The sequence below is a fragment of the Bombina bombina genome, chromosome 4, assembly GCF_027579735.1.
Source record: "Bombina bombina isolate aBomBom1 chromosome 4, aBomBom1.pri, whole genome shotgun sequence".
Classification (NCBI taxonomy): Eukaryota; Metazoa; Chordata; class Amphibia; order Anura; family Bombinatoridae; genus Bombina; species Bombina bombina.
Genome location: NC_069502.1, coordinates 1,140,587,718 through 1,140,602,224, shown reverse-complemented (window position 1 = coordinate 1,140,602,224; position 14,507 = coordinate 1,140,587,718). Strand labels below are relative to the sequence as shown.

At 40.6% G+C, this 14,507-nt stretch overlaps 1 protein-coding gene across 1 annotated transcript in view; it reads left to right on the top strand.

The window, feature by feature from the left end:
- The window catches only part of RAB3GAP2 (RAB3 GTPase activating non-catalytic protein subunit 2), a 470,453-nt gene that overhangs the window by 172,055 nt on the left and 283,891 nt on the right, over positions 1 to 14,507 (top strand).

Here is a 14,507-nt window from a genome sequence, read left to right as displayed (position 1 = left end):
AGGACTATGGTGATTATACTTAGTTTTTATAACTTCAATCAAAAGTTTGTTATTTTACAATAGCACCGGAGCGTGTTGTTGCCTCTCTGGCAGAGTTTGAAGAAGAATCTACCAGAGTTTTTACTATGATTTTAACCGGAGTAGTTAAGATCATATTGCTGTTTCTCGGCCATCTGAGGGAGGTAAAAGCTTCAGATCAGGGGACAGCGGGCAGATGAATCTGCATTGAGGTATGTAGCAGTTTTTATTTTCTGAATGGAATTGATGAGAAAATCCTGCCATACCGTTATAATGACATGTATGTATACTCTACACTTCAGTATTCTGGGGATGGTATTTCACCGGAATTACTCTGTTAAAAGTACACTAAACCTTTTAATAGGTATTTATCATGTTAAACGTTTTTGCTGGAATGTAGAATCGTTTGCATTTCTGAGGTACTGAGTGAATAGATATTTGGGCATTATTTTTCCACTTGGCAGTTACTTGTTTTAATTGTGACAGTTTCGTTTCTCTCTCACTGCTGTGTGTGAGGGGGAGGGGCCGTTTTTGGCGCTCTTTTGCTACGCATCAAAAATTTCCAGTCAGTTACTCTTGTATTTCCTGCATGATCCGGTTCATCTCTAACAGAACTCAGGGGTCTTCAAACTTCTTTGGAGGGAGGTAGATTCTCTCAGCAGAGCTGTGAGACTTATATATTGACTGTGATTAAAAAACGTTGCTCTGTAATTTTTATTTTCAAATTTAATTATTGTTAATTTACTAATGGGAACAAACCTTTGCTAAAAGTTGTGTTGTTTTTAAGAATTGAGACTATAACTGTTTTTCAGTTCATTATTTCAACTGTCATTTAATCGTTTAGTGCTTCTTGGAGGCACAGTACGTTTTTGTTAAATAAGATTGTAACCAAGTTGCAAGTTTATTGCTAGTGTGTTAAACATGTCTGACTCAGAGGAAGATACCTGTGTCATTTGTTCCAATGCCAAGGTGGAGCCCAATAGAAATGTATGTACTAACTGTATTGATGCTACTTTAAATAAAAGCCAATCTGTACAATTTGAACAAATTTCACCAAACAGCGAGGGGAGAGTTATGCCGACTAACTCGCCTCACGTGGCAGTACCTGCATCTCCCGCCCGGGAGGTGCGTGATATTATGGCGCCTAGTACATCTGGGCGGCCATTACAGATAACATTACAAGATATGGCTACTGTTATGACTGAAGTTTTGGCTAAATTACCAGAACTAAGAGGCAAGCGTGATCACTCTGGGGTGAGAACAGAGTGCGCTGATAATACTAGGGCCATGTCTGATACTGCGTCACAGCTTGCAGAGCATGAGGACGGAGAGCTTCATTCTGTGGGTGACGGTTCTGATCCAAACAGATTGGATTCAGATATTTCAAATTTTAAATTTAAATTGGAAAACCTCCGTGTATTACTAGGGAGGTTTTAGCGGCTCTTAATGATTGTAACACTGTTGCAATACCAGAGAAATTGTGTAGGTTGGATAAATACTTTGCTGGTACCGGCGAGTACTGACGTTTTTCCTATACCTAAGAGACTAACTGAAATTGTTACTAAGGAGTGGGATAGACCCGGTGTGCCGTTCTCACCCCCTCCAATATTTAGAAAGATGTTTCCAATAGACGCCACCACACGGGACTTATGGCAAACGGTCCCTAAGGTGGAGGGAGCAGTTTCTACTTTAGCTAAGCGTACCACTATCCCGGTGGAGGATAGCTGTGCTTTTTCAGATCCAATGGATAAAAAATTAGAGGGTTACCTTAAGAAAATGTTGTTCAACAAGGTTTTATATTGCAACCCCTTGCATGCATCGCGCCGATTACGGCTGCGGCAGCATTTTGGATTGAGTCTCTGGAAGAGAACCTTAGTTCATCTACGCTGGACGACATTACGGACAGGCTTAGAGTCCTTAAACTAGCTAATTCATTCATTTCGGAGGCCGTAGTACATTTAACCAAACTTACGGCTAAGAACTCAGGATTCGCCATTCAGGCACGTAGAGCGCTGTGGCTAAAATCCTGGTCAGCTGATGTAACTTCTAAGTCCAAATTACTTAATATTCCTTTCAAGGGGCAAACTTTATTTGGGCCCGGTTTGAAAGAAATTATCGCTGACATTACAGGAGGTAAGGGCCACGCCCTGCCTCAAGACAAAGCCAAAGCTAAGGCTAGACAGTCTAATTTTCGTCCCTTTCGGAATTTCAAAACAGGAGCAGCATCAACTTCCACTGCACCAAAACAGGAAGGAGCTGTTGCTCGTTACAGACAAGGCTGGAAACCTAACCAGTCCTGGATCAAGGGCAAGCAGGCCAGGAAACCTGCTGCTGCCCCAAAGACAGCATGAACCGAGAGCCCCCGATCCGGGACCGGGTCTAGTGGGGGGCAGACTCTCTCTCTTCGCCCAGGCTTGGGCAAGAGATGTTCAGGATCCCTGGGCGCTAGAGATCATATCTCAGGGATACCTTCTAGACTTCAAATTCTCTCCCCCAAGAGGGAGATTTCATCTGTCAAGGTTGTCAACAAACCAGATAAAGAAAGAAGCGTTTCTACGCTGTGTACAAGATCTGTTATTAATGGGAGTGATCCATCCGGTTCTGCGGTCGGAACAAGGACAAGGGTTCTACTCAAACCTGTTTGTGGTTCCCAAAAAAGAGGGAACTTTCAGGCCAATCTTGGATTTAAAGATCCTAAACAAATTCCTAAGAGTTCCATCGTTCAAAATGGAAACTATTCGGACAATCTTACCCATGATCCAAAAGGGTCAGTACATGACCACAGTGGATTTAAAGGATGCTTACCTTCACATACCGATTCACAAAGATCATTACCGGTATCTAAGGTTTGCCTTCTTAGACAGGCATTACCAGTTTGTAGCTCTTCCATTCGGATTGGCTACGGCTCCAAGAATCTTCACAAAGGTTCTGGGTGCCCTTCTGGCGGTACTAAGACCGCGAGGAATTTCGGTAGCTCCGTACCTAGACGACATTCTGATACAAGCTTCAAGCTTTCAAACTGCCAAGTCTCATACAGAGTTAGTTCTGGCATTTCTAAGGTCGCATGGATGGAAAGTGAACGAAAAGAAGAGTTCTCTTTTTCCTCTCACAAGAGTTCCATTCTTGGGGACTCTTATAGATTCTGTAGAAATGAAGATTTATCTGACAGAAGACAGATTAACAAAGCTTCTAAATGCATGCCGTGTCCTTCATTCCATTCAACTCCCGTCAGTAGCTCAATGCATGGAGGTGATCGGCTTAATGGTAGCAGCAATGGACATAGTTCCCTTTGCACGTCTACATCTCAGACCGCTGCAATTGTGCATGCTGAGTCAGTGGAATGGGGATTACTCAGACTTGTCCCCTACTCTGAATCTGGATCAAGAGACCAGAAACTCTCTTCTATGGTGGCTTTCTCGGCCACATCTGTCCAGGGGGATGCCATTCAGCAGGCCGGACTGGACAATTGTAACAACAGACGCCAGCCTACTAGGTTGGGGCGCTGTCTGGAATTCTCTGAAGGCTCAGGGACAATGGAATCAGGAGGAAAGTCTCCTGCCAATAAACATTCTGGAATTGAGAGCAGTTCTCCATGCCCTTCTGGCTTGGCCCCAGTTAAAAACTCGGGGGTTCATCAGGTTTCAGTCGGACAACATCACGACGGTAGCTTACATCAACCATCAAGGAGGGACAAGAAGCTCCCTAGCAATGATGGAAGTATCAAAGATAATTCGCTGGGCAGAGTCTCACTCTTGCCACCTGTCAGCAATCCACATCCCGGGAGTGGAGAACTGGGAGGCGGATTTCTTGAGTCGCCAGACTTTTCATCCGGGGGAGTGGGAACTTCATCCGGAGGTCTTTGCCCAAATACTTCGACGTTGGGGCAAACCAGAAATAGATCTCATGGCGTCTCGCCAGAACGCCAAACTTCCTCACTACGGGTCCAGATCCAGGGATCCGGGAGCGGTTCTGATAGATGCTTTGACAGCACCTTGGAACTTCGGGATGGCTTATGTGTTTCCACCCTTCCCGCTGCTTCCTCGATTGATTGCCAAAATCAAACAGGAGAGAGCATCAGTGATTCTAATAGCGCCTGCATGGCCACGCAGGACTTGGTATGCAGATCTAGTGGACATGTCATCCTGTCCACCTTGGTCTCTACCTCTAAGACAGGACCTTCTGATACAGGGTCCATTCAAACATCAAAATCTAACTTCTCTGAAGCTGACTGCTTGGAAATTGAACGCTTGATTTTATCAAAACGTGGTTTTTCTGAGTCGGTTATTGATACCCTGATACAGGCTAGGAAGCCTGTTACCAGAAGGATTTACCATAAGATATGGCGTAAATACCTATACTGGTGCGAATCCAAAGGTTACTCCTGGAGTAAGGTTAGGATTCCTAGGATAATGTCTTTTCTACAAGAAGGTTTAGAAAAGGGTTTATCGGCTAGCTCATTAAAGGGACAGATCTCAGCTCTGTCCATCTTGTTACACAGGCGTCTGTCAGAAAATCCAGACGTCCAGGCCTTTTGTCAGGCTTTAGCTAGGATCAAGCCTGTGTTTAAAGCTGTTGCTCCGCCATGGAGTTTAAACTTAGTTCTTAACGTTTTACAGGGTGTTCCGTTTGAACCCCTTCATTCCATTGATATAAAATTGTTATCTTGGAAAGTTCTGTTTTTAATGGCTATTTCCTCGGCTCGAAGAGTCTCTGAGTTATCAGCCTTACATTGTGATTCTCCTTATCTGATCTTTCACTCAGACAAGGTAGTTCTGCGTACTAAACCTGGGTTCTTACCTAAGGTAGTCACTAACAGGAATATCAATCAAGAGATTGTTGTTCCATCCTTGTGTCCAAATCCTTCTTCAAAGAAGGAACGTCTTCTACACAATCTGGATGTAGTTCGTGCCCTCAAGTTCTACTTGCAGGCAACTAAAGATTTTCGCCAAACTTCTTCCCTGTTTGTCGTTTATTCTGGACAGAGGAGAGGTCAAAAAGCTTCTGCTACCTCTCTCTCCTTTTGGCTTCGTAGCATAATACGTTTAGCCTATGAGACTGCTGGACAGCAGCCTCCTGAAAGAATTACAGCTCATTCCACTAGAGCTGTAGCTTCCACTTGGGCCTTTAAGAATGAGGCCTCTGTTGAACAGATTTGCAAGGCTGCAACTTGGTCTTCGCTTCATATTTTTTCCAAATTTTACAAATTTGACACTTTTGCTTCTTCGGAGGCTATTTTTGGGAGAAAGGTTCTTCAGGCAGTGGTTCCTTCTGTATAATGAGCCTGCCTATCCCTCCCGTCATCCGTGTACTTTTGCTTTGGTATTGGTATCCCAGAAGTAATGATGACCCGTGGACTGATCACACATAACAGAAGAAAACATAATTTATGCTTACCTGATAAATTCCTTTCTTCTGTTGTGTGATCAGTCCACGGCCCCGCCCTGTTTTAAGGCAGGTAAATATCTTTTAAATTATACTCCAGTCACCACTTCACCCTTGGTTTCTCCTTTCTCGTTGATTCTTGGTCGAATGACTGGGAGTGACGTAGAGGGGAGGAGCTATATGCAGCTCTGCTGGGTGAATCCTCTTGCATTTCCTGTTGGGGAGGAGTTATATCCCAGAAGTAATGATGACCCGTGGACTGATCACACAACAGAAGAAAGGAATTTATCAGGTAAGCATAAATTATGTTTTTCAGCGTTAAAACAGCACCGCAGCCATTACGAGTCTTGTCGGTATAGGTGTATTGCAAGCCTTTTATCCTATAACGCAACGTCAGTACCGCACTCGTAAAAATGACGTGTTTTTTTCATGGGATTCCCATACCGCTGGTATTACAAGTTTTACGGTCAGGATAAAAAGCGAGCGTTACAGCCTAAAACGACAAGATCTGTACAGCTATCTAAAGTCAGTAGTTATGAGTTTTACGCTACAAAGCTGTAACATAAAACTCATAACTAATATGTTAAAAAGTACACTAAACACCCATAAACTACCTATTAACCCCGAAACCGACGCCCTCCCGCATTGCAAACACTATATTAAACTTATTAACCCCTAATCTGCCACTCCTGACATTGCCACCACTAATGAAATTTATTAACCCCTAAACCAATAGAATGAGAGCTGCTTGAATCCTATTGGCTGATTTGAACAGTCAATAGGATTTTAGCAGCTCTAATTCCTATTGGCTGATTCAAATTTTTCAGCCAATAGGAATGCAAGGGACGCCATCTTGGATTGCGTACTCTGCATTGAAGATTCAGTGTATGGTGACGACCGTATGAAGAGGATGCTCCGCAAACGGATATCTTCAGAATGGACCCGCTCCGCGCCGCCGGGATCAAGATAGAAGATGCCGCCTAGATGAAGATTGAAGAGGCCGCCTGGATGAAGACTTCTCGCTGCTTGGAAGAGGACTTCGCTGCCGGGATGAAGATTGAAGAAGCCGTCTGGATGAAGACATCTGGCCGCCTGGATGAGGGCTTCTCAGCCGGGATGAAGATCGTTCAAGCGGGACTTCAAAAACTGTAAGTGGATCATCTTGGGGTTAGTGTTTTTTAAGGGTTTTTTGGGTGGGTTTTATTTTTAGATTAGGGTTTGGGCAGTAAAAAAGCTAAATATTAGATTATGTTTTTTATTTTGGAGCGTTTTTTTAATGGGTATTAGAATAGGAATAATTTTTATTATTTTTGATAATTTGTTTATTTTGTGTAATGTATTTTTTAGGGGGTGTTTGTTTTCTTTTGTAGGAAAATAGCTATTATCTTTAGGGCAATGCCCTACAAAAGGCCCTTTTAAGGGCACCTGGTAGTTTGGGGGGTGGGGGTTTGTAAACTGTTAGGGGGTGTGTGTTTTTTTTTTTTTTGTAGCTGTTTAAAGTGAAAGTACATTTCCAGCATCTGTATTAATGTAATACATTTATGTGTGTGAGATAACAACTAAAGTCGCTAACTTTTTTTTAATATAAAGATTATTATTTCTTTCATGTAATTAGCAAGAGTCCATGAGCTAGTGACGTATGGGATATACATTCCTACCAGGAGGGGCAAAGTTTCCCAAACCTCAAAATGCCTATAAATACACCCCTCACCACACCCACAAATCAGTTTTACAAACTTTGCCTCCTATGGAGGTGGTGAAGTAAGTTTGTGCTAGATTCTACGTTGATATGCGCTCCGCAGCAGGTTGGAGCCCAGTTTTCCTCTCAGCGTGCAGTGAATGTCAGAGGGATGTGAAGAGAGTATTGCCTATTTGAATTCAATGATCTCCTTCTACGGGGTCTATTTCATAGGTTCTCTGTTATCGGTCGTAGAGATTCATCTCTTACCTCCCTTTTCAGATCGACAATATACTCTTATATATACCATTACCTCTACTGATTCTCGTTTCAGTACTGGTTTGGCTTTCTACTACATGTAGATGAGTGTCCTGGGGTAAGTAAGTCTTATTTTCTGTGACACTCTAAGCTATGGTTGGGCACTTTTATATAAAGTTCTAAATATATGTGTTTAAACATTTATTTGCCTTGATTCAGGATGTTCAACGTTCCTTATTTCAGACAGTCAGTTTCATATTTGGGATAATGCATATGAATAAATCAATTTTTTTCTTAACTTAAAATTTGACTTTTTCCCTGTGGGCTGTTAGGCTCGCGGGGGCTGAAAATGCTTCATTTTATTGCGTCATTCTTGGCACGGACTTTTTTGGCGCAAATTTTTTTTTATTGGTTTCTGGCGTCATACGTGTCGCCGGAAGTTGCGTCATTTTTGACTTTTTTTGCGCCAAAAGTGTCGGCGTTCCGGATGTGGCGTCATTTTTGGCGCCAAAAGCCTTTAGGCGCCAAAAAATGTGGGCGTCTTTTTTGGCGCTAAAAATTTTGGGCGTCACTATTGTCTCCACATTATTTTAGTCTCTTTGTTTATTGCTTCTGGTTGCTAGAAGCTTGTTCACTGGCATTTTTTCCCATTCCTGAAACTGTCATTTAAGGAATTTGATCAATTTTGCTTTATATGTTGTTTTTTCTATTACATATTGCAAGATGTCCCAGATTGACCCTGAGTCAGAAGATACTTCTGGAAAACCGCTGCCTAGTGCTGGATCTACCAAAGTTAAGTGTATTTGCTGTAAACTTGTGGTATCTGTTCCTCCAGCTGTTGTTTGTAATGAATGTCATGACAACTTGTTAATGCAGATAATATTTCCTTTAGTAATGTTACATTACCTGTTGTTGTTCCATCAACATCTAATACTCAGAGTGTTCCTGTTAACATAAGAGATTTTGTTTCTAAATCCATTAAGAAGGCTATGTCTGTTATTCCTCCTTCTAGTAAACGTAAAAGGTCTTTTAAAACTTCTCATTTTTCAGATGAATTTTTAAATGAACATCATCATTCTGATTCTGATAATGATTCCTCTGGTTCAGAGGATTCTGTTTCAGAGGTTGATGCTGATAAATCTCATATTTATTCAAAATGGAATTTATTCGTTCTTTACTTAAAGAAGTCTTAATTGCATTAGAAATAGAGGATTCTGGTCCTCTTGATACTAAATCTAAACGTTTAAATAAGGTTTTTAAATCTCCTGTAGTTATTCCAGAGGTTTTTCCTGTCCCTGATGCTATTTCTGAAGTAATCTCCAGGGAATGGAATAATTTGGGTAATTCATTTACTCCTTCTAAATGTTTTAAGCAATTATATCCTGTGCCATCTGACAGATTAGAGTTTTGGGACAAAATCCCTAAGGTTGATGGGGCTATCTCTACTCTTGCTAAACGTACTACTATTCCTACGGCAAATAGTACTTCCTTTAAAGATCCTTTAGATAGGAAAATTGAATCCTTTCTAAGAAAAGCTTACTTATGTTCAGGTTATCTTCTTAGACCTGCTATATCTTTAGCGGATGTTGCTGCAGCTTCAACTTTTTGGTTGGAAGCTTTAGCGCAACAAGTAACAGATCATAATTCTCATAGCATTGTTAATCTTCTTCAACATGCTAATAACTTTATTTGTGATGCCATCTTTGATATCATTAGGGTTGATGTCAGGTATATGTCTCTAGCCATTTTAGCTAGAAGAGCTTTATGGCTTAAAACTTGGAATGCTGATATGTCTTCTAAGTCAACTTTGCTTTCACTTTCTTTCCAGGGTAATAAATTATTTGGTTCACAGTTGGATTCTATTATCTCAACTGTTACTGGAGGGAAAGGAACTTTTTTACCACAGGATAAAAAATCTAAAGGTAAATTTAGGTCTAATAATCGTTTTCGTTCCTTTCGTCACAATAAGGAACAAAAGCCTGATCCTTCACCCACAGGAGCGGTATCAGTTTGGAAACCATCTCCAGTCTGGAATAAATCCAAGCCTTTTAGAAAACCAAAGCCAGCTCCAAAGTCCACATGAAGGTGCGGCCCTCATTCCAGCCCAGCTGGTAGGGGGCAGATTACGATTTTTCAAAGAAATTTGGATCAATTCAATTCACAATCTTTGGATTCAGAACATTGTTTCAGAAGGGTACAGAATTGGCTTCAAGATAAGGCCTCCTGCAAAGAGATTTTTTCTTTCCCGTGTCCCAGTAAATCCAGCGAAGGCTCAAGCATTTCTGAAATGTGTTTCAGATCTAGAGTTGGCTGGAGTAATTATGCCAGTTCCAGTTCTGGAACAGGGACTGGGGTTTTATTCAAATCTCTTCATTGTACCAAAGAAGGAGAATTCCTTCAGACCAGTTCTGGATTTAAAAATATTGAATCATTATGTAAGGATACCAACATTCAAAATGGTAACTATAAGGACTATCCTGCCTTTTGTTCAGCAAGGGCATTATATGTCCACAATAGATTTACAGGATGCATATCTGCATATTCCGATTCATCCAGATCACTTTCAGTTTCTGAGATTCTCTTTCCTAGACAAGCATTACCAGTTTGTGGCTCTGCCGTTTGGCCTAGCAACAGCTCCATGGATTTTTACAAAGGTTCTCGGTGCCCTTCTGTCTGTAATCAGAGAACAGGGTATTGTGGTATTTCCTTATTTGGACGATATCTTGGTACTTGCTCAGTCTTCACATTTAGCAGAATCTCATACGAATCGACTTGTATTGTTTCTTCAAGATCATGGTTGGAGGATCAATTTACCGAAAAGTTCATTGATTCCTCAGACAAGGGTAACCTTTTTAGGTTTCCAGATAGATTCAGTGTCCATGACTCTGTCACTAACGAACATGAGACGTCTAAAATTGATTTCAGCTTGTCGAAACCTTCAGTCTCAATCATTCCCTTCGGTAGCCTTATGCATGGAAATTCTAGGTCTTATGACTGCTGCATCGGACGCGATCCCCTTTGCTCGTTTTCACATGCGACCTCTTCAGCTCTGTATGCTGAACCAGTGGTGCAGGGATTACACAAAGATATCTCAATTGATATCTTTAAAACCGATTGTACGACACTCTCTGACGTGGTGGACAGATCACCATCGTTTAGTTCAGGGGGCTTCTTTTGTTCTTCCGACCTGGACTGTGATTTCAACAGATGCAAGTCTGACAGGTTGGGGAGCTGTTTGGGGGTCTCTGACAGCACAAGGGGTTTGGGAATCTCAGGAGGTGAGATTGCCAATCAATATTTTGGAACTCCGTGCAATTTTCAGAGCTCTTCAGTCATGGCCTCTTCTAAAGAGAGAATCGTTCATTTGTTTTCAGACAGACAATGTCACAACTGTGGCATATATCAATCATCAAGGAGGGACTCACAGCCCTCTGGCTATGAAAGAAGGGCGGAATCCAGCTCCTGTCTAATTTCTGCGGTTCATATCCCAGGTATAGACAATTGGGAAGCGGATTATCTCAGTCGTCAAACGTTACATCCGGGTGAATGGTCTCTTCACCCAGAGGTATTTCTTCAGATTGTTCAAATGTGGGGGCTTCCAGAAATAGATCTGATGGCTTCTCATCTAAACAAGAAACTTCCAAGGTATCTGTCCAGATCCAGGGATCCTCAGGTGGAAGCAGTGGATGCATTGTCACTTCCTTGGAAGTATCATCCTGCCTATATCTTTCCGCCTCTAGTTCTTCTTCCAAGAGTAATCTCCAAGATTCTGAAGGAATGCTCGTTTGTTCTGCTGGTGGATCCAGCATGGCCTCACAGGTTTTGGTATGCGGATCTTGTCCGGATGACCTCTTGCCAACCGTGGACTCTTCCGTTAAGACCAGACCTTCTGTCACAAGGTCCTTTTTCCATCAGGATCTCAAATCCTTAAATTTGAAGGTATGGAGATTGAACGCTTGATTCTTAGTCAAAGAGGTTTCTCTGACTCTGTGATTAATACTATGTTACAGGCTTGTAAATCTGTATCTAGGAAGATATATTATCGAGTCTGGAAGACTTACATTTTTTGGTGTCTTTCTCATCATTTTTCCTGGCATTCTTTTAGAATTCCGAGAATTTTACAGTTTCTTCAGGATGGTTTGGATAAAGGTTTGTCTGCAAGTTCCTTGAAAGGACAAATCTCTGCTCTTTCTGTTCTTTTTCACAGAAAGATTGCTAATCTTCCTGATATTCATTGTTTTGTACAAGCTTTGGTTCGTATAAAACCTGTTATTAAGTCAATTTCTCCTCCTTGGAGTTTGAATTTAGTTCTGGGGGCTCTTCAAGCTCCTCCGTTTGAACCTATGCATTCACTGGACATTAAATTACTTTCTTGGAAAGTTTTGTTTCTTTTGGCCATCTCTTCTGCTAGAAGAGTTTCTGAATTATCTGCTCTTTCTTGTGAGTCTCCTTTTCTGATTTTTCATCAGGATAAGGCGGTGTTGCGAACTTCTTTTAAATTTTTTCCTAAGGTTGTGAATTCTAACAACATTAGTAGAGAAATTGTGGTTCCTTCATTGTGTCCTAATCCTAAGAATTCTAAGGAGAGATCATTGCATTCTTTGGATGTAGTTAGAGCTTTGAAATATTATGTTGAAGCTACTAAGAATTTCCGAAAGACTTCTAGTCTATTTGTTATCTTTTCCGGTTCTAGGAAAGGTCAGAAGGCCTCTGCCATTTCTTTGGCATCTTGGTTGAAATCTTTAATTCATCATGCTTATGTCGAGTCGGGTAAAACTCCGCCTCAAAGGATTACAGCTCATTCTACTAGGTCAGTTTCTACTTCCTGGGCGTTTAGGAATGAAGCTTCGGTTGATCAGATTTGCAAAGCAGCAACTTGGTCTTCTTTGCATACTTTTACTAAATTCTATCATTTTGATGTGTTTTCTTCTTCTGAAGCAGTTTTTGGTAGAAAAGTACTTCAGGCAGCTGTTTCAGTTTGATTCTTCTGCTTATAATTTCAGTTTTTTTCATTATAAGATTTAAACTTTATTTTGGGTGTGGATTATTTTCAGCGGAATTGGCTGTCTTTATTTTATCTCTCCCTCTCTAGTGACTCTTGCGTGGAAGATCCACATCTTGGGTAGTCATTATCCCATACGTCACTAGCTCATGGACTCTTGCTAATTACATGAAAGAAAACATAATTTATGTAAGAACTTACCTGATAAATTCATTTATTTCATATTAGCAAGAGTCCATGAGGCCCACCCTTTTTTGTGGTGGTTATGATTTTCTTGTATAAAGCACAATTATTCCAATTCCTTATTTTTTTTATGCTTTCGCACTTTGTCTTATCACCCCACTTCTTGGCTATGCGTTAAACTGATTTGTGGGTGTGGTGAGGGGTGTATTTATAGGCATTTTGAGGTTTGGGAAACTTTGCCCCTCCTGGTAGGAATGTATATCCCATACGTCACTAGCTCATGGACTCTTGCTAATATGAAAGAAATGAATTTATCAGGTAAGTTCTTACATAAATTATGTTTTTCCATTTATTTTGACCGTAAATCTCATATCTTTTTCCTTATTCATTCCTCCCACCCGACCATTTCCGTATTTCTATACTTTACACGTCAGAGCGGTCCCACCCGCTCTTACGTGTACATTCGTGCGTATTCTTGTCAGTCTCCCTATATTGCGCATATGATGTGGTCGCAAATTTGTAGAGTTACGCCCTCGTATTGATAGTATTGGGCAGTAATGTTGTCTATTGGGACGCCAGTGGGGGACCAATAGAAACGGTCTAAAGGGTAATCGTCATCTCTAAACAAATTTAAAAAAATTGACAGGCAGAGTTACGACAATAGCAGCGCTCGGTGTGAAAGGTAGTTTAAAACAATGTAATATATAGAAGTAAAAAATGATGAATGAAACTCATACTTATTTTAGTATTACTTGCAAAAGCTGTGTGTCAAAGTTTACTTTTCCTTTAACTTAGGGCAATGCCATACAAAAGACCCCTTTAAGGGCCCTTGGTAGTTTATTTTAGATTAGGCTTTTTTATTTTCGGGTGTCTTTTGTTGTTGTTTTTTTTTTTTTTTTTTAAAGGGTATTAGAATAGGAATATTTTTTGTTTCTTTTTTGGATAATTTTTTTTTTATTTTTGTAATTTTAGGTTTTAGTGTAAGGTAGCTTAGGTTTTATTTGATAGGTAATTTTGTATTTATTTTAACTAGGTAGTTATAAATAGTTAATAACTATTTACTAACTAGTCTACCTAGTTAAAATAAATACAAACTTACCTGTGAAATAAAAATAAAACCTAAGCTAGCTACAATATAACTTTTAGTTATATTGTATCTAGCTTAGGTTTTATTTCACAGGTAAGTATGTATTTAGTTTTAAATAGATATTATTTAGTTAATAATTGTAAGATTAATTTAGCTATATTTTAATTATGCTAAAGTTAGGGGAGTGTTAGGTTTAGGGGTTAATATATTTTAATTTAGGTTGTTGCGATGTGGGGGGCTGGCGGTTTAGGGGTAATTGGTTTATTTAGTTAATAATTATAAGTTTAATTTAGCTTAATTTTAATTATGTTAAAGTTAGGGGGTGTTTAGGTTTAGGGTGACATTAGGGGTTAATAGTTTAATTTGGGTTGTTGCGATGTGTGGGGCTGGGGGTTTAGGGGTTAATAGGTTTATTTAGTGGTAGTGATGTGGAAGGCCTGAGGTTTAGGGATTCATAGCTTTATTTAGTTGCGGCGATGTCGGATAGCGGTGGAATAGGGGTTAATATATTTATTATAGTGTGGGCGATGTTGGGGTGCGGCGGAGTAGGGGTTAATAACTTTAGTATAGTGGCTGCAATTTTGGGAGCGGCAGATTAGGGGTTAATACCTTTTATTTAGGTGGCGGCTATATCGGGAGCGGCAGATTAGGGGTTAATAAGTTAGGCAGGCGTTGGCGATGTCGGGGGCAGCAGATTAGGGGTGTTTAGATGTGGGGTTTATGTTAGGTTTAAACCGTATTTTATTTTTCCCCATGACATCAATGGTGTTGCGTTACGGAGCTTTTCTTTCTGCGATCGCAGGTGTTTTTTTCTGACCTGCTCTCCCCATTGATGTCTATAGGGAAAGCGTGCATGAGCACGTCAAATCAGCGCTTGTTTTTGGTGCGATATGAGCTTA